The 23,446-nt window shown below is 43.9% G+C and overlaps 1 long non-coding RNA gene across 1 annotated transcript; it reads left to right on the top strand.

The window, feature by feature from the left end:
* Window positions 1–327: 327 nt before the first annotated feature.
* Window positions 328–13,959, top strand: LOC139564581 (uncharacterized). The gene is made up of 3 exons (XR_011672784.1): window positions 328–436; window positions 11,601–11,671; window positions 12,508–13,959. It is a non-coding gene; the product is annotated as an uncharacterized lncRNA (long non-coding RNA).
* The last annotated feature ends 9,487 nt before the right edge of the window (window positions 13,960–23,446 follow it).

Genomic DNA, 23,446 nt, shown 5'->3' on the forward strand with positions numbered 1-23,446 from the left:
GCTACTCAGCAAAGTCTCATAACACATATCCACTCGCAGATCTGTATACCCAGCAGGAATGTAAACAACAAGGAATTCATTCCTATTATTCTTGACCCGTCCAATCAAAATCACCCCAGCATCCATCCATGCATATTTGGATGTTTCATAGATTGAATCCAGTCAGCATTGTATCTATTTTGATCGTTCTTGACAGTTCTACTGATCACAGATCACATGGTTGGATCAATCCTCCTACACACACTATTTTCCTTCCTTCCACATTTTCTCCCATACGCAGCAGTTTGCCAGATGATGGCATCAGTTGCCTGATGAATGGGAAGGACCTCTGGCCCCGGCTGCATTTCAACTAAGTGGAGGGAAGAGAAAAGAACATACGCTGCAGGCGACAACAAGCATCGAACAATTCATCACAAAACCAATCTCCTCAGAACAGGTAAGACCTCGACGTCGAACTGTGACCTGTCAGCCTTAAAGCCTACAGCCACATCTTTCTTTAATGTATCAACATATTTCCTGAGATGGTATAAAGGTCCTGATTGGGTGAAATTTCAAAATCACCATTACATACAGGCATTCCATTAAGACAGCTACAGAGGGAGAGTCAGGCTGCTTCTCAAATAACACATTCCCTATTTAGTGCACTACTTTTGACTAGAGCCCTATCAAAAGTAGGGCACAGTGTAGGGAATAGGGGGCCATTTGGGAAGCAGACTCTCCCTCTGTAGCTTTGGTAATGGAATGCCTGTATGTAGTGGGGATTTTGAAATTTCACCCAATCAGGACTTCTATACCGTCTCAGGAAATATGTTGATACGTAAAATAAAGATGTGGCTGTAACCCATATGGAATCCATATACAGTGAGAGCTGCTTTGCCTGCACTGAAGGGGTTTTAACACTAGCCAGAACTGGGTTGTCATGCACCAGGGCACCAAAGACCTAAAACTGTCATGTTTTAACAGTGGAGCTGCGGGGAATTGGTCAATATAGCCTTTTGTGGAGCATTTGAAGTCAAACTGTTTGCCTTTAAGAGTACTGATTCATAAGCAGAACGTGTGTCACAAAGCATAATGTATATTTGTAGCATTTAGGTGTGCCGGCACTACTAAAGGTTTTCTAGGAATGGGTGTGCTTATCTGGGTATACAGCGCATTCGGAAAGTATTCAGACCCCTTGACTTTTTCCATATTTTGTAACATTACAGCCTTATTCTAAAATGGATTAAATAAATACAAATATTTGTCAATCTACACACCATACCCCATAATGACAAAGCAAAAACAGGTTTATAGAAATGTATTAAAAATAAAAAAACAGAAATACCTTTTTACATAAGTATTCTGACCCTTTGCTATGAGATTTGAAATTGAGCTCAGGTGCATCCTGTTTCCATTGATCATCCTTGAGATGTTTCTACCACCTGTGGTCAATTCAATTAATTGGACATGATTTGGAAAGACACACACCTGTCTATTTAAAGGTCCCACAGTTAACAGTGCATGTCAGATCAAAAACCAAGCCATGAGGTCGAAGGAATTGTCCGTAGAGGTCCAAGACAGGATTGTGTCGAGGCACAGATCTGGGGAAGGGTACCAAAAAGGGTCCCCAAGAACACAGTGGCCTCCATCATTCTTCAATGGAAGAAGTTTGGAACCACAAAGACTCTTCCTAGAGCAAAGACTCTCCCAGCCAAACTGAGCAATCGGGGGAGAGGGGCATTGGTCAGGGAGGTGACCAAGTACCCAATGGTCACTCTGACAGAGCTCCAGAGTTCCTCTCTGGAAATGGGAGAAACTTCCAGAAGGACAACCATCTCTGCAGCACCAATCAGGCCTTTATGGTAGAGTCGCCAGACAGAAGACACTCCTCAGTAAAAAGCACAGGACAGCCTGCTTGGAGTTTGCCAAAAGGCACCTAAAGGACTCTCAGACCATGAGAAACAAGATTCTCTGATCTGATGAAACTAACATTGAACTCTTTGGCCTGAATGCCAAGCGTTACCTGGCACCATCCCTACGGTGAAGCATGGTGGTGGCAGCATCATGCTGGGGGGATGTCAGGATCAAAAGGAAAGATGAATGGAGCAAAGTACAGAGAGATCCTTGATGGAAACCTGCTCCAGAACGCTCAGGACCTCAGGACCTGGGGGGCGAAAGTTCACCTTCCAACACGACAACGACCATAAGCACACAGCCAAGACAACGCAGGAGGAGCTTCGGGACAAGTCTCTGAATGTCCTTGAGTTGCCCAGCCAGAGCCCGGACTTGAACTCGATCGAACATCTCTGGAGAGACCTGTAAATAGCTGTGCAGCGACGCTCCCCATCCAACCTGACAAAGCTTTTTTTCTGTTTCCATCCTGCTGCGTGTAGCCAACAGTATTACTCTGTCATTGTCATAGAGATTGATCTGAGGACGTCATCCAGTCTCCATTACATATCATATTTTCCGTAAATTTCACAGAATTACATCAACTGTGTTCAAATGAGCTAATTAGATGTAGACACATTGACCTTTCACAAACATCATGTATCATAGGTCAGACATAACAAAAGAATTATGCGCACAGAATATCAAACTGTATCCCATTGTCAAGGAGTTGATGATCACACTTCCTTTTAGCCTATGCATCTGTGTTCAAACATTGTCATCAGTGCAGACCGTAGGGACTAGTGTACTGTACTCCCTGGAGTGTGTGTGGTCTGATAACTTCTAGTGATTAGGAGGGATGTACTGTGATGTGTGTGATGGGAATGGCCCTGTACAGGATCTGCTGTAGCAGAGTGAGGGATGAAGGAGAACGACGGGGGAGTGGGGGTGACGGTAACGTTCATTACACGCTCTGCTGCTCACACACAACGCCGTCTCAGACACAGAGCCATCACTCACACACACGTCCCCACAGGGGGAGCAGGGACACAGACGATCACTTCCACACGTAGGCTACACACACATGCACTCACACACACATACACACACACACACAGACACACACATGGCACACACTAGGACCTTCAAGAGGCTCCAGTCCTCACTTTCTCTACTCCTAAGGGATACATCATATATTTCAAGCAAATCAAATATTCTTTATTGCATTTTATAGCTCAATTATCTCAATGGCTAGAAGTTTGAACTGGACCTCTTTAAGATTATTCAGAGTAGTTCTACATATTATAAAACATGTACTTTTTCTGTTTGGTTCTATCAAAATGATGCCATTGATTATTGTAAATAGTTAATAAACATTAACATGAAACCATCAATATCTCTAACCAACTCATAAACACTTAATGAATCCCAATTAGATTTGATCTGAATATCCTAACCCCCTATCGATATCATCAAAATATGTCCATAAATATCGAGAGCTTTAAAATAACACAATATGACCTGGTTCATAAGAATTTACAGAGACACAACGAGAGAAGCGACAGAGCACGGATCGATCTATAATCCATAACCATTGCCTGAATTACACCACACCCTAAATGGCTTGGAGGTTATCACTATCACTGACCATTTCAGAACTATTGAGCAGTGAATTTGGTCCCCTTCCCCTTCACTGTGTGACTCCATCCAATTACCCCAGATTCGGTTCAAGGGACAACAAACGAGTGTCCATGTCTCCGTGACTCTCTGAACCAATCACAGCGGCCACTCAGATGCAATCACGGGCAGCTAATATTGCACCTAGACTCATCATCATTAATTACCGGCCCTCTATCAATAACTAATTATTCTAGCTGTCTCAGTGCATGATGGGAAACGGAAGATAAATCCCATGCAATAAGACTATGTATTATAATCATGGAACTATAGTGGCATAACCTATAGTACGTTGGTGCCCTGTTGTTACAGTTGAAGACGGAAGTTTACATACACCATAGCCAAATACATTTAAATTCGGTTTTTCACAATTCCTGACATTTAATCCTAGTAAAAATTCCCTGTCTAAGGTCAGTTACAATCACCACTTTATTTTAAGAATGTGAAATGTCAGAATAATAGTAGAGAGAATGATTTATTTCAGCTTTTATTTATTTCATTACATTCCCAGTGGGTCAGAAGTTTACATACACTCAATTAGTATTTGGTAGCATTGCCTTTAAATTGTTTAACTTGGGTCAAACGTTTCGGGTAGCCTTCCATAAGCTTACCACAATAAGTTGGGTGAATTTTGGCCATTCGTCCTGACATAGCTGGTGTAACTGAGTTAGGTTTGTAGGCCTCCTTGCTCGCACATGCTTTTTCAGTTCTGCCCACAAATTCTCTATAGGATTGAGGTCAGGGCTTTGTGATGGCCACTCCAATACCTTGACTTTGTTGTCCTTAAGCCATTTTGCCACAACTTTAGAAGTATGCTTGGGGTCATTGTCCATTTGGAAGACCCATTTGCGACCAAGCTTTAACTTCCTGACTGATGTCTTGAGATGTTGCTTCAATATATCCACATCATTTTCCTTCCTCATGTTGCCATCTATTTTGTGAAGTGCACCAGTCCCTCCTGCAGCAAAGCACCCCCACAACATGATGCTGCCACCCCCATGCTTCACGGTTAGGATGGTGTTGTTCGGCTTGCAAGCCTCCCCCTTTTTCCTCCAAACATAACAATGGTCATTATGGCCAAACAGTTCTATTTTTGTTTCATCAGACCAGAGGACATTTATCCAAAATGTACAATCTTTGTCGCCATGTGCAGTTGCAAACCGTAGTCTGCCTTTTTTATGGCGGTTTTGGAGCAGGGGTTTCTTCCTTGCTGAGCGGCCTTTCAGGTTATGTCAATATAGGACTCATTTTAGTGTGGAAATAGATACTTTGTACCTGTTTCCTCCAGCATCTTCACAAGGTTCTTTGCTGTTGTTCCGGGATTGATTTGCACTTTTCGCACCAAAGTACGTTCATCTTTAGGAGACAGATCGCGTCTCTTTCCTGAGCGGTATGACGGCTGCGTGGTCCCATGGTGTTTATACTTGCGTACTATTGTTTGTACAGAAGAACGTGGTACCTTCAGGCGTTTGGAAATTGCTCCCAAGGATGAACCAGACTTGTGGAGGTCTACAAAAAAAATTCTGAGGCCTTGGCTGATTTCTTTAGATTTTCCCATGATGTCAAGAAAAGAGGCACTGAGTTTAAAGGTAGGCCTTGAAATACATCCACAGGTACACCTCCAATTGACTCAAATGATGTCAATTAGCCTATCAGAAGCTTCTAAAGCCATGACATTATTTTCTGGAATTTTCCAAGCCGTTTAAAGGCACAGTCAACTTAGTGTATGTAAACTTCTGACCCACTGGAATTGTGATACAGTGAATTATAAATGAAATAATCTGTCTGTAAACAATTGTTGGAAAAATTACTTGTGTCATGCACAAAGTAGATGTCCTAACCGACTTGCCAAAACTATAGTTTGTTAACAAGAAATTTGTGGAGTGGTTGAAAAACGAGTTTTAATGACTCCAACCTGAGTGTATGTAAACTTCCGACTTCAACTGTATGACCACTATTCATTTTATACCTTATATAGGGGTTTATGGTGCAATTGAAGCCACTTAAGATTATTTCACCCTAGTTAATCTGGTATAGCCAGTATATAATAATCTGGTTGCCACATTGCTTAACACTAAAGCATGCTTACAGTCCACATAGCACTCTACTGTATTAGCACTACAGCATGTGTTTGTAAACAGTTCATGCATTAGCTCCAGTAGCCAGCCTCGTCTATGGGCTGTGGTTTGGCAGAGAGATTATCACTGCATTCATGTGTGTCCCATGAGAGGATGTCCTTGAGTAAGGCACTTAACCACTACTGCCTCAGAGAAACTCTCAGCTATGCAAAGGCTAATAAGTAAAGTGTCCCTCATGGTTTAGCCTAACATAAAGGTGTAATTTAGGCAATACAATAATATCAGTGTTTCAATACATGTCATATAGCATATAGAATTTGTTTTAGAAAGAAGATAGCTAAGAATGTGAAAAGAAGTAAGGTAGAGTTGAGAAGAACCAATATGGCAAGTGAAGAGATAAGAGTAATTCTATTGTATAACTAAAACACTAGTCAGAGATAACATGCATTCTAAGGTTCATCAAAATAAATCATAGACAAAAACATACAAAATAAAGATATTTCTTCATTATGGCAAAATATAATGTATTCTCTTATGATGAAGAAATAGCTCTATCTTGTATGTTTTTGACTATGATTTATAGAGAAAATCTAAAAATGCATGTTATCTCTGACTAGTGTTTTTGTTATACAATAGAACTACTCATACTAACATTACATAAACTTAGCAAAAAAAGAAATGTCCCTTTTTCAGGACCCTGTCTTTCAAAGATAATTCGTAATAATCCAAATAACTTCACAGATCTTCATTGTAAAGGGTTTAAACACTGTTTCCCATGCTTGCTCAATGAACCATAAACAATTAATGAACAAGCACCTGTGGAACGGTCGGTAAGACACTAACAGCTTACAGACGGTAGGCAATTAGGTCACAGTTATGAAAACTTAGGACACTGAAGAGGCCTTTCTACTGACTCTGAAAAACACCAAAAGAAAGATGCTCAGGGTCCCTGCTCATCTGCGTGAACGTGCCCTAGGCATGCTGCAAGGAGGCATGAGGACTGCAGATGTGGCCAGGGCAATAAATTGCAATGTCCGTACTGTGAGACGCCTAAGACAGCGCTACAGGGAGACAGGATGGACAGCTGATCGCACTTGCAGTGGCAGACCACGTGTAACAACACCTGCACAGGATCGGTACATCCGAACATCACACCTGCAGGACAGGTACAGGATGGCAACAACAACTGCCCGAGTTACACCAGGAACACACAATCCCTCCATCAGTGCACAGACTGTTCGCAATAGGCTGAGAGAGGCTGGACTGAGGGCTTGTAGGCCTGTTGTAAAGCAGGTCCTCACCAGACATCACCGGCAACAACGTCGCCTATGGGCACAAACCCACCGTCGCTGGACCAGAAAAGACTGGTAAAAAGTGCTCTTCACTGACGAGTCGCGGTTTTGTCTCACCAGGGGTGATGGTCGGATTCGCGTTTATCGTCAAAGGAATGAGCGTTACACGAGGCCTGTACTCTGGAGCAGGATTGATTTAGAGGTGGAGGGTCCGTCATGGTCTGGGGCGGTATGTCACAGCATCATCGGACTGAGCTTGTTGTCATTGCAGGCAATCTCAACGCTGTGCGTTACAGGGAAGACATCCTCCTCCCTCAACTGGTACCCTTCCTGCAGGCTCATCCTGACATGTCCCTCCAGCATGACAATGCCACCAGTCATACTGCTCGTTCTGTGCGTGATTTCCTGCAAGACAGGAATGTCAGTGTTCTGCCATGGCCAGCAAAGAGCCCGGATCTCAATCCCATTGAGCACGTCTGGGACCAGTTGGATCGGAGGGTGAGGGCTAGGACCATTCCCCCCAGAAATGTCCGGGAACTTGCAGGTGCCTTGGTGGAAGAGTGGGGTAACATCTCACAGCAAGAACTGGCAAATCTGGTGCAGTCCATGAGGAGGAGATGCACTGCAGTACTTAATGCAGCTGGTGGCCACACCAGATACTGACTGTTACTTTTGATTTTGACCCCCCCTTTGTTCAGGGACACATTATTCAATTTCTGTTAGTCACATGTCTGTGGAACTTGTTCAGTTTATGTCTCAGTTGTTGAATCTTGTTATGTTCATACAAATATTTACACATGTTAAGTTTGCTGAAAATAAACACAGTTGACAGTGAGAGGGCGTTTCTTTTTTTGCTGAGTTAAGATTCCTATATAGATTCGTCTGTGGTGAACGGTCATAAACTGAACAGAATCCGAGATAAATGACATCATATTCCAAAAGGAGCCATAATAGCCCTCCATCACTCTGAGACATTGGCCACTGCCTTTAAAAAAACATAACACTTTGGAAACGTTGAGGTCAATTACCCGCAGTAAGCCCCAGCACCTCAGAGCACAGATTATTTCACAGACGACTTCTGGGAAAGATAATCAATGTTCCTAGCTGTCAACCTGAGCAATCTCGATCGCAGGCTTTGAGGACCAGAATAACCTCAGCTGTAGAGCCTTGCTGCACATCCCTGAAACAGTTTTAATTTGAATATTTAACCTAACCTGCCCAGTTTTATCATATCAATGTATATTAAGCAAGTATTATCCGGAGACATGGAAATCTTCATATCTCTTACTGAGATCACACACAAAGACAAGGGAAAGCTCACATCTACACATAAAAGTGAATCTATCAAAGTGAAGACATTGACTTCCACTGAAATCCATGTTAAAATGATACTTTGTCCCTATTGCCTAATCCCAGTCAGATAACACAGAAAAAAGTATATATGTTGTGTTGTAAGCAAACAAATACAAAACCGTGCACCAAGACCTTATTTCCGTTCGATGAAATCCAGATAAATTGAGGGCTGTGAAAGAAGACGATAAGCTGACCCCACAGCTGTGAACATCGGATAAACCAAATCAAGTCTCCAAGGATTTGGGGGAAACCTCGTTGGCGTGCAACAGTGTGTCTTAATTCCCTTTAAATCCTCTACATACGCACTCAACCCGTAATCAATGCCATAGAAAGTAAGTATCCAAATGACAGTGGGAGTGTAGAGACGGAGAGGTACTAGAACTATAGCCATAGGCAAGGGAAGAGAGGATTTAAGTTATTGTATTACACTTAGAAATATGAGAAATATGTGCAATATGTGAAGCCACAGGATTTGGAAACCTAGTATGTTGGAGCTTAATCTCACCTCGTGTTGTATGAGGTAACGAGTGACAACGCTCCACTAGATACTTGACCTTACAATACCTTTACATTGACAATCCATGCTGCAGTATAAAACCAGCATCACACTGTTGTCACCTAAAATCAAAATGATACTGTCTGCCTATGGCTGCATTGCTGAGCATTTGAGACAAATGTTAATGTTATTAATATGACAGTGTAACACTGCATATTGAAAGCGTCTTTCTTGCTGAAATATCCTTTCAGATACGCCCAAAGCTAATAAAAAGTATAATAACACATAATGTCATATAAAGTCTATATTTCATCAGGGAGTTAGCAAGAAAAAGTGTAATCTCCGCTCTCTCATCATACCCCACACAGCCATTACAATCCATTTAGCCTCTCCTCACTATCAGTAATGGCTTTTACTATCACAGTTCATCCTTTTATTGCTCTGAATTTATTTCTCGGATTTAAAAAAATAAAAATAAATAAACATGGCCTAGCTACTACTCTGGTAATTCATAGCACAATTTCCTTTGGCCAGTGAAGCAAACCCCTATGGTAAATCGACTATTAGACACTAATATATGGCCCAGAGTGGGTATCGTAAGACTTCCATGCAAACAACCTCTGGACGCTCAACTCAACACTCAACGTCCCCCGAGACAACAGCCTTAAAGGACAGAGCTGGAAGACACATCATGCCCACTGCATTAATTATTCACTGCATGAAGGTCTTGTCGGGAGCAGATAAATGTGTCTTTTAAAATTCCTCTGTGCTCTCCACTGCAATTTGGTTGGGGAAAAGAGAACTGTTGCCTGAGAGTTATCATCCACTTTATCTCCCAAATGCCTGTCCCCAAAAACAAGCGCAATCCACTAAATTGAATGTGGAAAATGCAGGGTTTGCACTGAGGGTGATCACATTAGTTTGAATAGAAGCCAACAGAGAGTGCTTGAAAGTGTGTGTGCGTGTGAGCGCGCTTGTGTTTGCATGTGTGTGTGTGTGTGAGTGTGTGTGTGTGAACATCAAAGCATCTCTTCCACATCACAAGCTCTCATGTTGAATGCAATGTCTACACCACTTACGGTCCCCCATGGATTACAGAGCACTACAAAGAAATGCAGTTTACTAGAACTGACAACAATGACATTATTACAGCTAGTTGGTGATAAGCAACATTGCGATATCCTCTGTGACCCCCATGGTTTCTTTCCCCTGGTAATCAGGAGTAGTGACAGACCATTGCGATATCCTCTGTAACCCCCATGGTTTCGCTCCTCCTGGTAATCAGGAGTAGTGACAGACCATTGCGATATCCTCTGTAACCCCCATGGTTTCGTTCCCCCTGGTAATCAGGAGTAGTGACAGAGCTGAGCCACTGGGCAACTCTAGGCCTTTTCCTCATCGTGCCTGGGAACAAAACAAACAACTCTCTCCACCAGCTGATCCTGCCCTCTACATAATTGACTTCACTCACGTCTCTCCCACTTCATTTCACCTCCCCTCCCAAAACACAGAAGCCCCTTGACGTCTCCCATGTGTACCATGACCTTATGGAGGTTGTAAATGCTGCTCCACTGTATCAAGCAGGGACTACCATAACACATGCTAACAGCAACTGGCACCGGTGTGTACGAGGCTAAATCTCTTGTCATCGACATCACTTTGTTGATTATGATTAGCATTTTGCAGCAGACATCCAGTGTCAGATTCTCTAGCTATTAGCCTTGAGGTAATGCTCGGTGAATTCTTTCTCAGACTCGTGCACTGCCATACGGAGTACTTTGAAGTCATATGAAGTGGCTTTATGAGAAGTCCTCTACTTCCAAGATAGACCAATAAAATCCAGCCAAAATGAGTGATGTTTATGGCCCTCTGCTTTTCTAGGACTGTGACTGGCATTTAATTGGACGTCCTGCAAAGCTCTCTGCTATAGTTTGAACAGCTGTATGTCAGTCCATTGTTTATTAAAGTGATCCAACCCCCTTGGATAGCGTAGAGTAAATCTCTAAGTATAGTGTCTGTACAGGCACCTTCTCTTGTACTACCCTGTCCGTCTATATGTGTTGAGGTTTAATGGCAGGAACAATAAATCAAATCACATTTTCTTCATCACATGCTTCATCAACAACAGGTGTGGACTAACAGTGAAATGTTCACGGGGCCTTCCTAACAATGCAGAATGAAAAAGAGTAGAGAAATAATAGAAAAGTAAAACAAGTAATAATAGATACACAATGAGTAATGATAACTTGTTGTACTAGTTGTGCAAGGGTACGAGGTAATTGAGGTAGATATGAACATATAACTAGTAATAAAGTGACAGATAATAAACAGTAGCAGCAGCGTATGTAATGAGAAAAAAAGTTTGTGCGAAAAAGGTCAATGCAAAAAGTGCATCTACCAAAACACTCACCTAATCTGTCCCAAATGTGTTGTTTTTCTGTCATGCTACAGTACTTTCCTGTGTCTAACTAATTAACACACTGACTCACTCACACACAGCATGATGACGTCCAGCAGTCAAATTTGAGATTCGTTTTTAAGTCCATATAAACTTGTCATGAAAATGTCTGCTTTGTGTATAAATGAAAGAAAACACTATGTCACAGTTTTAAACACTGAAGTGAAAAGTCAGCAAAGCCATTTCCTTCTCTTAGTGGACATTTGTTACAAAGTCTTGGGAGTGAGGTAAAAACTGTGAAAAACGCTCCAGCTGGCCCGCTCAGCAGTTCAAACCACACTGAGACATTATTGGAATTGTACAGGACTGTGAAATAAATGTCCCCACTTTGAACCAAATGAAAAAAAAATTCTAATCCATTTTTCACTTGAGTGCAGATCTGCTGATAGCTTCCTTTTTGGAGACGGACTGCTCCTCAAGAAAAAAGACCTCATACCACCGTTTAAAGGTAAGGGGACATATTGCACTGAGAATGAGTAGGTATGTGTGAAACCTTCATTTTGGTAGTGAGGGAACATGAATCAAATAAAAATTGTTATGATAGAACGCAGTGCAGGTAAGGGAAGTCTTCTGAGCTTCCTTTTAATTAACCACAAAAAGGTTAAACAAATTCAGGAGAATTTCAGGAGAGATTAAGAAAAGTTTGATTAAATTAGAGCAAATGCACTTCCTGATACATTATCAGTGTTTTTGCTCGCTGGGGGTATGGTATTTCAGAGCATGTTTCAGATTATGTAACAATGGCTAGCAGCATACTGGCCTATAGCCAAGTAAAACTCAACTCCACAATGTACTTCACATCCATGACTAGTGTGGGTTGACTAAAGCTCCGGCATTGTCCCTTATAATTGCGGGCTGGTCTGTGGTTGCTGAAATCCGTAGTTTTTGATAAAAACTACATTTTATGTGATGCCGGAGCTCCAGTTCCCCCACGCTAGTCACCTCAACTCCGTTGATGTGAAGTACATCGTGGAGTTAAGTTTTACTTGGCTAATTGGCCTACCGTTATGTTACGCGCATGCTGCTGCTGTCATCTGCAGGTCACACATGGAACTGCATAAACCGTCCTCTCCTCCCTCGTGTAATGTTTCCAGTGAACTGTAAATGATGTCCCTATAAAGCAGGGTTTCCTAAACGGGTCCTCAGGACCCCAAGGGGTGCACGTTGGGATTGGGGGGGTTGTATTGGCAGATTCATTCAAGTAGATTTTTTATGGTTAAATAGTAAGGTATATAAGGTACAGTGTGAGGTAATATATAATAATGTTTTAATTTAACCTGCTAGACATTTCTGACCTACCAGTCTGCTAGACATTGCTACTGACAGGCCAAAACGATCATCAAGGACAACCACCACCCGAGCCACTGCCTGTTCACCCCGCTATCATCCAGAAGGCGAGGTCAGTACAGGTGCATCAAAGCAGGGACCGAGAGACTGAAAAACAGCTTCTATCTCAAGGCCATCAGACTGTTAAACAGCCACCACTAACATTGAGTGTTAGTGGTGCTGCCAACATACTGACTCAACTCCAGCCACTTTAATAATGGAAAAATGTATGTAAAAATGTTTTTCACAAGCCACTTTAAACAATGCCACCTAATATAATGTTTACATACCCTACATTACTCATCTCATATGTATATACTGTACTCTATACCATCTACTGCATCTTGCCATCTTTATGTAATACATGTATCACTAGCCACTTTAAACAATGACACTTTTATATGTTTACATACCCTACATTACTCATCTCATACTGTATGTATATACTGTACTCTATACCATCTACTGCACCTTGCCTATGCCGTTCTGTACCATCACTCATTCATATATTTTTATGTACATATTCTTCATCCCTTTACACTTGTGTGTATAAGGTAGTTGTTGTGAAATTGTTAGGTTAGATTACTCGTTGGTTGTTAATGCATTGTCGGAACTAGAAGCACAAGCATTTCGCTACACTCGCATTAACATCTGCTAACCATGTGTATGTGACAAATAACATTTGATTTGATTTGATTTGACATATTGTTTTCTATTTTAAATAGATTATAAAGACATTGAGGGAATTATAGATGAAAATGTATCATTTTGAAGAGAGTTGTGCAATAACTGATGGGACTACAAAGAAAGAAGACTGCACAATCCATATCACTTCAATGGCAACACTTTTGTCACTTGAAACTTCTAAGGACTCTTAGGGGCGGTTTTGCACTTTTAAACTGGACTAACTGAAATTCCATTTCTCAGACATGGTTTAAAATAGTCTCAGATTTGCCCTAGTCTTGATTTAAAAAGTCTGATTTCGAGAAGGACGATTAGAGTTAATCTAGATCTACACTGAATATAAATATAAACGTAACATGTAAAATGTTGGTCCCATGTTTCATGAGCTGAAATAAAATATCCCAGGAATTTTACATAAACACAAAAAGCTTATTTCTCTCAAATGTTGTTCACAAATTAGATTACATCCCTTTTAGTGAGCATTTTTTCTTTGCCAAGATAATCCATCCACCTGACAGGTGTGGCATATCAAGAAGTTGACAATAAAGGGCCACTCTAAAATGTGCAGTTTTGTCACACAACACAATGCCACAGATGTTTCAAGTTGAGGGAGCATGCAATTGACATGCTGTCTACAAAATGTCCACCAGAGCTGTTGCCAGAGTATTGAATGTTAATTTATTTCTCTACCATAAGCCGCCTCCAATGTCGTTTTAGAGAATTTGGCAGGACCAACCGACCTCACAACCGCAGATCATCGTGTGGGCGAGCAGTTTGCTGATGTCAACATTGTGAACAGAATGCCCCATGGTGGCGGTGAGGTTATGGTATGGTCAGGCATAAGCTACAGACAATGAACACAATTGCATTTTATCGATGGCAATTTGAATTCACAGAGATACTGTGACGAGATCCTGAGGCCCATTGTTGTGCCATTCATCTGCCACCATCACCTCATGTTTCAGCATGATAATGCACAGCCCCATGTGGCAAGAATCCATACACTATTCCTGGAAGCTAAAAATTGACCAGTTCTTCCATGGCCTGCATACTCACCAGACATGTCACCAATTGAGCATATTTGGTATGCTCTGAACCGACGTGTACAACAGCGCGTTTCAGTTCTCGCCAATATCCAGCAACATCACACAGCCATTTAAGAGTAGTGGGAAAACATTCCACAGGCCACAATCAACAGCCTGATCAACTCTATGCGAAGGAGATGTGTTATGATGCATGAGGTAAATGGTGGTCACACCAGATACTGACTGGTTTTCTGACACACGCCCCTACTTTTATTTTTAAGGTATCTGTGACCAGCAGATGCATATCTGTATTCCCAGTCATGTGAAATCCATAGATTATAGTCTAATAAATGTATTTCAGGTGACTGATTTCCTTATATGAACTGTAACTCAGTAAAATCTTAGAAATTGTTGCATGTTGCGTTTATATTTTTGTTCAGTATAAGTGAAGGCTTTAATTAAACCTGGCCCGAGGCAGGTTTAACTTCAGTTGAATGGATGTTGGCCCCCAGGTTGACCTTGGCAATGGAGGAAAATTGATTACCTGGACTATTTCAATGACGATCAAAGAGCACCACCAAGGCCAGACAGAAGGGTGGTTATAGACAGGAGCAACCCAGTGAATGATTTTGATTAAATCCATTTCTGTATGTACAAAAGAAAATGCAGCTGACATTTGTTTGCTTGATCCAAGGCTTTCATCTGAATCTCTTTGGGGAAGTCCCATCCCTCCAAGCACTGATCACCTTGAGGTTTTTGGCATCTGGAACCTTCCATTGTGAAACAGAACATTTGTGTGGTGTAAGTGAACCGACTCCATGTAGAATAGTTCAAAGTCTGCAATGCTATATGTGAACTAAAAGACAATTACCTAAAAGACAAATCAAGTTCCCTGATACTGCTGCCCAATCCACCTACAAGGTATAGTTCCATAAATATGGAGTCATTGGCTGTATGATGTCATATTCCCATCAAGTGTCCCTCTAGAGCAGATGCTAAGGAGTACAGGAATCTTAACTGGTTCTCAATAAATGTACAAAGTGTGTTCACTCCCAATTTGCAGTTCTCCAACATTGTATGTTGAAAAGGTGCATCTAATGACTCAAGGATCCTCTTTGTATGCTCAGCTTGAAGGAGGTTGAGTTGAATCATACTTGGTAACAGTGGGTATGCACAAACCAACTTCTTGTTCACCCCCTATTTTCACACAAACGGACCTGAGCAACAACGGCTCAACCAAGCTCATATCCACACCAGAGATGTTGAGCGCATGTTTGTTGTATGGACGAGTCATTTCCAGTGTCTCAGAAACACTGTGCTTTCAACAAAGATGCTGCGTTGTCATAATTGCAAAAGCAGTGCTTCACAATTACCTCAAACATGGCTGCCCAGATCCTCGCATTGAAGATGAGGATGACCCAGATGTTCCAATAGTTGACGCGGACAATAACAGAAATGGTCAAGCCTGCAGAGATAGATCGGGATTGAAGCAAACAATAGCCATGTATTGGTAACAAAAAGGTTTTTAATTCACAAATGGAAATGTCAAGACCCACAACTGCTGCTGCTTCATGTTTCTTTCCTCCTCCTTCATAGCCAACTCAACATGCAGGATTTGCATCTTCATATCATGCCCTTTCAAATACATTAGTTTGCACTCATGAAATTCCATGGGCAGTTTCTCATGCATGCTCAGCCTCCTTATCTTTGTCCTCCGGCCCGGATTAATAACACAATCTTCCCTCTTGGCTGCTGCAGATGTAACGAGCTGACCTTCCTGTTAAGACAAGTCCCCTCCAAGCTATGGTGATCTGCCTCTAGAAAATGATTACGTTGCTGCATTAGAGAACATTTCAAGAGTTGAGTTCATTACATCATTTTTTATTATGGGAGTGCAAGAGATGACTGACAACATTACATATTCCCTGCAGTCCAGGGATGACACATGTTGAATGAATGTGTCCTACCAAATGAGGATTGGAACGGTGCCCCATCTTAACTGTCCAAATGGTCATCATCGGGGATACCTTCCAGGGGTTGCTGGCTATCAATGATCCTGGTCAACAAGTCCCCCATCTTTTTTTTCTTCTCTCGGTCGCTGGTCTATACATTTACATTTACATTTAAGTCATTTAGCAGACGCTCTTATCCAGAGCGACTTACAAATTGGTGCATTCACCTTATGATATCCAGTGGAACAACCACTTTACAATAGTGCATCTAACTCTTTTAAGGGGGGGGGGGGGGGTTAGAAGGATTACTTTATCCTATCCTAGGTATTCCTTAAAGAGGTGGGGTTTCAGGTGTCTCCGGAAGGTGGTGATTGACTCCGCTGACCTGGCGTCGTGAGGGAGTTTGTTCCACCATTGGGGTGCCAGAGCAGCGAACAGTTTTGACTGGGCTGAGCGGGAACTGTACTTCCTCAGAGGTAGGGAGGCGAGCAGGCCAGAGGTGGATGAACGCAGTGCCCTTGTTTGGGTGTAGGGCCTGATCAGAGCCTGAAGGTACGGGGGTGCCGTTCCCCTCACAGCTCCGTAGGCAAGCGCCATGGTCTTGTAGCGGATGCGAGCTTCAACTGGAAGCCAGTGGAGAGAGCGGAGGAGCGGGGTGACGTGAGAGAACTTGGGAAAGTTGACCACCAGACGGGCTGCGGCGTTCTGGATGAGTTGTAGGGGTTTAATGGCACAGGCAGGGAGCCCAGCCAACAGCGAGTTGCAGTAATCCAGACGGGAGATGACAAGTGCCTGGATTAGGACCTGCGCCGCTTCCTGCGTGAGGCAGGGTCGTACTCTGCGAATGTTGTAGAGCATGAACCTACAGGAACGGGTCACCGCCTTGATGTTAGTTGAGAACGACAGGGTGTTGTCCAGGATCACGCCAAGGTTCTTAGCACTCTGGGAGGAGGACACAATGGAGTTGTCAACCGTGATGGCGAGATCATGGAACGGGCAGTCCTTCCCCGGGAGGAAGAGCAGCTCCGTCTTGCCGAGGTTCAGCTTGAGGTGGTGATCCGTCATCCACACTGATATGTCTGCCAGACATGCAGAGATGCGATTCACCACCTGGTTATCAGAGGGGGGAAAGGAGAAGATTAATTGTGTGTCGTCTGCATAGCAATGATAGGAGAGACCATGTGAGGATATGACAGAGCCAAGTGACTTGGTGTATAGCGAGAATAGGAGAGGGCCTAGAACAGAGCCCTGGGGGACACCAGTGGTGAGAGCACGTGGTGCGGAGACAGATTCTCGCCACGCCACCTGGTAGGAGCGACCTGTCAGGTAGGACGCAATCCAAGCGTGGGCCGCGCCGGAGATGCCCAGCTCGGAGAGGGTGGAGAGGAGGATCTGATGGTTCACAGTATCAAAGGCAGCCGATAGGTCTAGAAGGATGAGAGCAGAGGAGAGAGAGTTAGCTTTAGCAGTGCGGAGCGCCTCCGTGACACAGAGAAGAGCAGTCTCAGTTGAATGACTAGTCTTGAAACCTGACTGATTTGGATCAAGAAGGTCATTCTGAGAGAGATAGCAGGAGAGCTGGCCAAGGACGGCACGTTCAAGAGTTTTGGAGAGAAAAGAAAGAAGGGATACTGGTCTGTAGTTGTTGACATCGGAGGGATCGAGTGTAGGTTTTTTCAGAAGGGGTGCAACTCTCGCTCTCTTGAAGACGGAAGGGACGTAGCCAGCGGTCAAGGATGAGTTGATGAGCGAGGTGAGGTAAGGGAGAAGGTCTCCGGAAATGGTCTGGAGAAGAGAGGAGGGGATAGGGTCAAGCGGGCAGGTTGTTGGGCGGCCGGCCGTCACAAGACGCGAGATTTCATCTGGAGAGAGAGGGGAGAAAGAGGTCAAAGCACAGGGTAGGGCAGTGTGAGCAGAACCAGCGGTGTCGTTTGACTTAGCAAACGAGGATCGGATGTCGTCGACCTTCTTTTCAAAATGGTTGACAAAGTCATCAGCAGAGAGGGAGGAGGGGGGAGGAGGGGGAGGAGGATTCAGGAGGGAGGAGAAGGTGGCAAAGAGCTTCCTAGGGTTAGAGGCAGATGCTTGGAATTTAGAGTGGTAGAAATTGGCTTTAGCAGCAGAGACAGAAGAGGAGAATGTAGAGAGGAGGGAGTGAAAGGATGCCAGGTCCGCAGGGAGGCGAGTTTTCCTCCATTTCCGCTCGGCTGCCCGGAGCCCTGTTCTGTGAGCTCGCAATGAGTCGTCGAGCCACGGAGCAGGAGGGGAGGACCGAGCCGGCCTGGAGGATAGGGGACATAGAGAGTCAAAGGATGCAGAAAGGGAGGAGAGGAGGGTTGAGGAGGCAGAATCAGGAGATAGGTTGGAGAAGGTTTGAGCAGAGGGAAGAGATGATAGGATGGAAGAGGAGAGAGTAGCGGGGGAGAGAGAGCGAAGGTTGGGACGGCGCGATACCATCCGAGTAGGGGCAGTGTGGGAAGTGTTGGATGAGAGCGAGAGGGAAAAGGATACAAGGTAGTGGTCGGAGACTTGGAGGGGAGTTGCAATGAGATTAGTGGAAGAACAGCATCTAGTAAAGATGAGGTCAAGCGTATTGCCTGCCTTGTGAGTAGGGGGGGAATGTGAGAGGGTGAGGTCAAAAGAGGAGAGGAGTGGAAAGAAGGAGGCAGAGAGGAATGAGTCAAAGGTAGACGTGGGGAGGTTAAAGTCACCCAGAACTGTGAGAGGTGAGCCATCCTCAGGAAAGGAACTTATCAGGGCGTCAATCTCATTGATGAACTCTCCAAGGGAACCTGGAGGGCGATAAATGATAAGGATGTTAAGCTTGAAAGGGCTGGTAACTGTGACAGCATGGAATTCAAAGGAGGCTATACAGTCTTGAAACGCTCTCTTTGAGCAACAGCATGTCTTCTTTAAGTTTATTTTTATGTTTTTCCACAGGCCCTTAGAAAGACAACATAGAAATGATATTAGTAATTATGTATGGTATTGTTTGTGTTACATTTCTGTCACACAAATACATTTAGGCCCCACTATGTTGTGTTACACAAGAAAACTAACATTCCAAAGTGACTCTGATTTGTAAAAGTGGGCCAACAATAAATACAGTACCTTACCTGAAGTTGTTGTAGCATCCTTTTTGTTAAACTTTTTCATTTGAGTTGAATTCATTATAAATGGTAGTCCAGGCATTATTTTTCTTGTTTTCTGTTGATGAATCATGCTGTTTGTCCTCGTTAACCTCTTGAAACAATTTTTTCTTCAAAGTCATTAAAATTCTTTGAACATTTTCTTTTACCTCCATCCATTGTTTTGTTTAGGTGACTTGCTCCAATTCCACACAATACTTATGTATTAGTGTCCCATCCGTGGTTTTTGAATCATCCTCAGGTCAGCATCAAGTGCACATCGTTAATCTAATCAGGCTTCAAAGATTAACTGGTTAGTCCTTAATTACCGTAGTCTGGGACTCCCTAGTCTATAATTAATTAATCTGAAGTTAAGCAAAGTCTCATAAAGCCATTTTTTAAATCTGGATTTATTTAAGTAGAATTAGCCTAGTCCTGATTTAAATTAAAAACTCTATCCGCAAAGCCGTCCTATAGTGCACAGCGAATGCAAAAAAATCATTACTCTGGACCCACAGAAAGTAGCATTATGCCCATAGACCAACACAAGTTGTCAACACTTTTAAAACCATTTCTAAACTGATTTTGCCATCAATGTAAACACTCTGCTGAGACGTCACAAATTGCAGGTGGTAGAGATTTTAAGAAACCACTGAAGACCAGTCAAAAAAACTAGGCCTTTCCACTCTTCAAACTCCTGCCATTTTAGAAAGCATTCCCCATTGAAAGTGTCTGATGCTGTGATTTCAAGTAAAACAAATTTCCTGCTAATTCTATATTCCATATAATCTTACAATAATCTCTAGCGTTATACGATTTAATTCACTTTGTTTATTAAAACATTGTAGACATTTGTTTCATTTTGATAGGCCTACCCCACCGGGCACAAACTGGTTGAATCAACATTGTTTCCACGTCATTTGAACCAACAAAAATCTATGTGATGGCGTGAATCAACGTGGAAAGTGATTTGATTTGAAAAAAATCATCAACGTAAGACATTTCGTCTTTTTTTACACAACTTTTATTAACCAATGTGACATTTTTTGATCATTTCACATTGAATTCACGTTAGTTGACAACTCAACTAAATGTTAAATCAAAACTAGACATTAAACTGGCCCCCCAGATAGCGTATGACAGCAAAATTGCAAGAAATTAGCTTTAAAATTGTGTTGAAATGCAGGAAGTTAGCCGTTTTCCTTAATGCGGTAGTCCGACCCTGAGCCTACCCGCCAAAATTAAGGGTGCACGTATCTGCGCATTCCAGTAGTTGTACATGGCATTCCAGCAAGGACGCCAATGTTATTTATAAGTCAACTGTGAATTAAATTAGTTATGATTATGTCTCCTTTAGACTATTATTATTGCCTCTCCCTCTACGATACGCACTTCCGGTTTGGTTTGGAGCGAGTAGTTGCATTCCGCTTTGCTCCACAGGTAGTATTACAGGTAGTATTACATTTCATTTCATTACAGTACAACAGTTTGATTTGTTTGATCTTAGCTGGCTACATAGCCGTCTTTGTATCCAAGATAATTGTGTAGTCTAGAGTAATTGTCGAGGTTACCTAGCCAGTTAGAGGTTACCTAGCCAGCTACACTTTCAAACAAAGTCAACAACGCAGCCACTGCTAGCTAGCCTATTTCACCAGCCAGCAGTACTATATCATTTTAGTCAATAAGATTTTTTGCAACGTAAGCTTAACTTTCTGAACATTCGAGACGTGTAGTCCACTTGTCATTCCAATCTCCTTTGCATTAGCGTAGCCTCTTCTGTAGCCTGTCAACTATGTGTCTGTCTATCCCTGTTCTCTCCTCTCTGCACAGACCATACAAACGCTTCACACCGCGTGGCCGCTGCTACTCTAACCTGGTGGTCCCAGCGCGCACGACCCACGTGGAGTTCCAGGTCTCAGGCAGCCTCTGGAACTGCCGATCTGCGGCCAACAAGGCAGAGTTCATCTCAGCCTATGCTTCCCTCCAGTCCCTCGACTTCTTGGCACTGACGGAAACATGGATTACCACTGATAACACTGCTACTCCTACTGCTCTCTCCTCGTCTGCCCACGTGTTCTCGCACACCCCGAGAGCTTCTGGTCAGCGGGGTGGTGGCACTGGGATCCTCATCTCTCCCAAGTGGACATTCTCTCTTTCTCCCCTGACCCATCTGTCTATCGCCTCCTTTGAATTCCATGCTGTCACAGTTACCAGCCCTTTCAAGCTTAACATCCTTATCATTTATCGCCCTCCAGGTTCCCTTGGAGAGTTCATCAATGAGCTTGACGCCCTGATAAGTTCCTTTCCTGAGGATGGCTCACCTCTCACAGTTCTGGGTGACTTTAACCTCCCCACGTCTACCTTTGACTCATTCCTCTCTGCCTCCTTCTTTCCACTCCTCTCCTCTTTTGACCTCACCCTCTCACCTTCCCCCCCTACTCACAAGGCAGGCAATACGCTTGACCTCATCTTTACTAGATGCTGTTCTTCCACTAATCTCATTGCAACTCCCCTCCAAGTCTCCGACCACTACCTTGTATCCTTTTCCCTCTCGCTCTCATCCAACACTTCCCACACTGCCCCTACTCGGATGGTATCGCGCCGTCCCAACCTTCGCTCTCTCTCCCCCGCTACTCTCTCCTCTTCCATCCTATCATCTCTTCCCTCTGCTCAAACCTTCTCCAACCTATCTCCTGATTCTGCCTCCTCAACCCTCCTCTCCTCCCTTTCTGCATCCTTTGACTCTCTATGTCCCCTATCCTCCAGGCCGGCTCGGTCCTCCCCTCCTGCTCCGTGGCTCGACGACTCATTGCGAGCTCACAGAACAGGGCTCCGGGCAGCCGAGCGGAAATGGAGGAAAACTCGCCTCCCTGCGGACCTGGCATCCTTTCACTCCCTCCTCTCTACATTCTCCTCTTCTGTCTCTGCTGCTAAAGCCAATTTCTACCACTCTAAATTCCAAGCATCTGCCTCTAACCCTAGGAAGCTCTTTGCCACCTTCTCCTCCCTCCTGAATCCTCCTCCCCCTCCTCCCCCCTCCTCCCTCTCTGCTGATGACTTTGTCAACCATTTTGAAAAGAAGGTCGACGACATCCGATCCTCGTTTGCTAAGTCAAACGACACCGCTGGTTCTGCTCACACTGCCCTACCCTGTGCTTTGACCTCTTTCTCCCCTCTCTCTCCAGATGAAATCTCGCGTCTTGTGACGGCCGGCCGCCCAACAACCTGCCCGCTTGACCCTATCCCCTCCTCTCTTCTCCAGACCATTTCCGGAGACCTTCTCCCTTACCTCACCTCGCTCATCAACTCATCCTTGACCGCTGGCTACGTCCCTTCCGTCTTCAAGAGAGCGAGAGTTGCACCCCTTCTGAAAAAACCTACACTCGATCCCTCCGATGTCAACAACTACAGACCAGTATCCCTTCTTTCTTTTCTCTCCAAAACTCTTGAACGTGCCGTCCTTGGCCAGCTCTCCTGCTATCTCTCTCAGAATGACCTTCTTGATCCAAATCAGTCAGGTTTCAAGACTAGTCATTCAACTGAGACTGCTCTTCTCTGTGTCACGGAGGCGCTCCGCACTGCTAAAGCTAACTCTCTCTCCTCTGCTCTCATCCTTCTAGACCTATCGGCTGCCTTTGATACTGTGAACCATCAGATCCTCCTCTCCACCCTCTCCGAGCTGGGCATCTCCGGCGCGGCCCACGCTTGGATTGCGTCCTACCTGACAGGTCGCTCCTACCAGGTGGCGTGGCGAGAATCTGTCTCCGCACCACGTGCTCTCACCACTGGTGTCCCCCAGGGCTCTGTTCTAGGCCCTCTCCTATTCTCGCTATACACCAAGTCACTTGGCTCTGTCATATCCTCACATGGTCTCTCCTATCATTGCTATGCAGACGACACACAATTAATCTTCTCCTTTCCCCCCTCTGATAACCAGGTGGTGAATCGCATCTCTGCATGTCTGGCAGACATATCAGTGTGGATGACGGATCACCACCTCAAGCTGAACCTCGGCAAGACGGAGCTGCTCTTCCTCCCGGGGAAGGACTGCCCGTTCCATGATCTCGCCATCACGGTTGACAACTCCATTGTGTCCTCCTCCCAGAGT

This window comes from Salvelinus alpinus, chromosome 35, assembly GCF_045679555.1.
Source record: "Salvelinus alpinus chromosome 35, SLU_Salpinus.1, whole genome shotgun sequence".
NCBI lineage: Eukaryota > Metazoa > Chordata > Actinopteri > Salmoniformes > Salmonidae > Salvelinus > Salvelinus alpinus.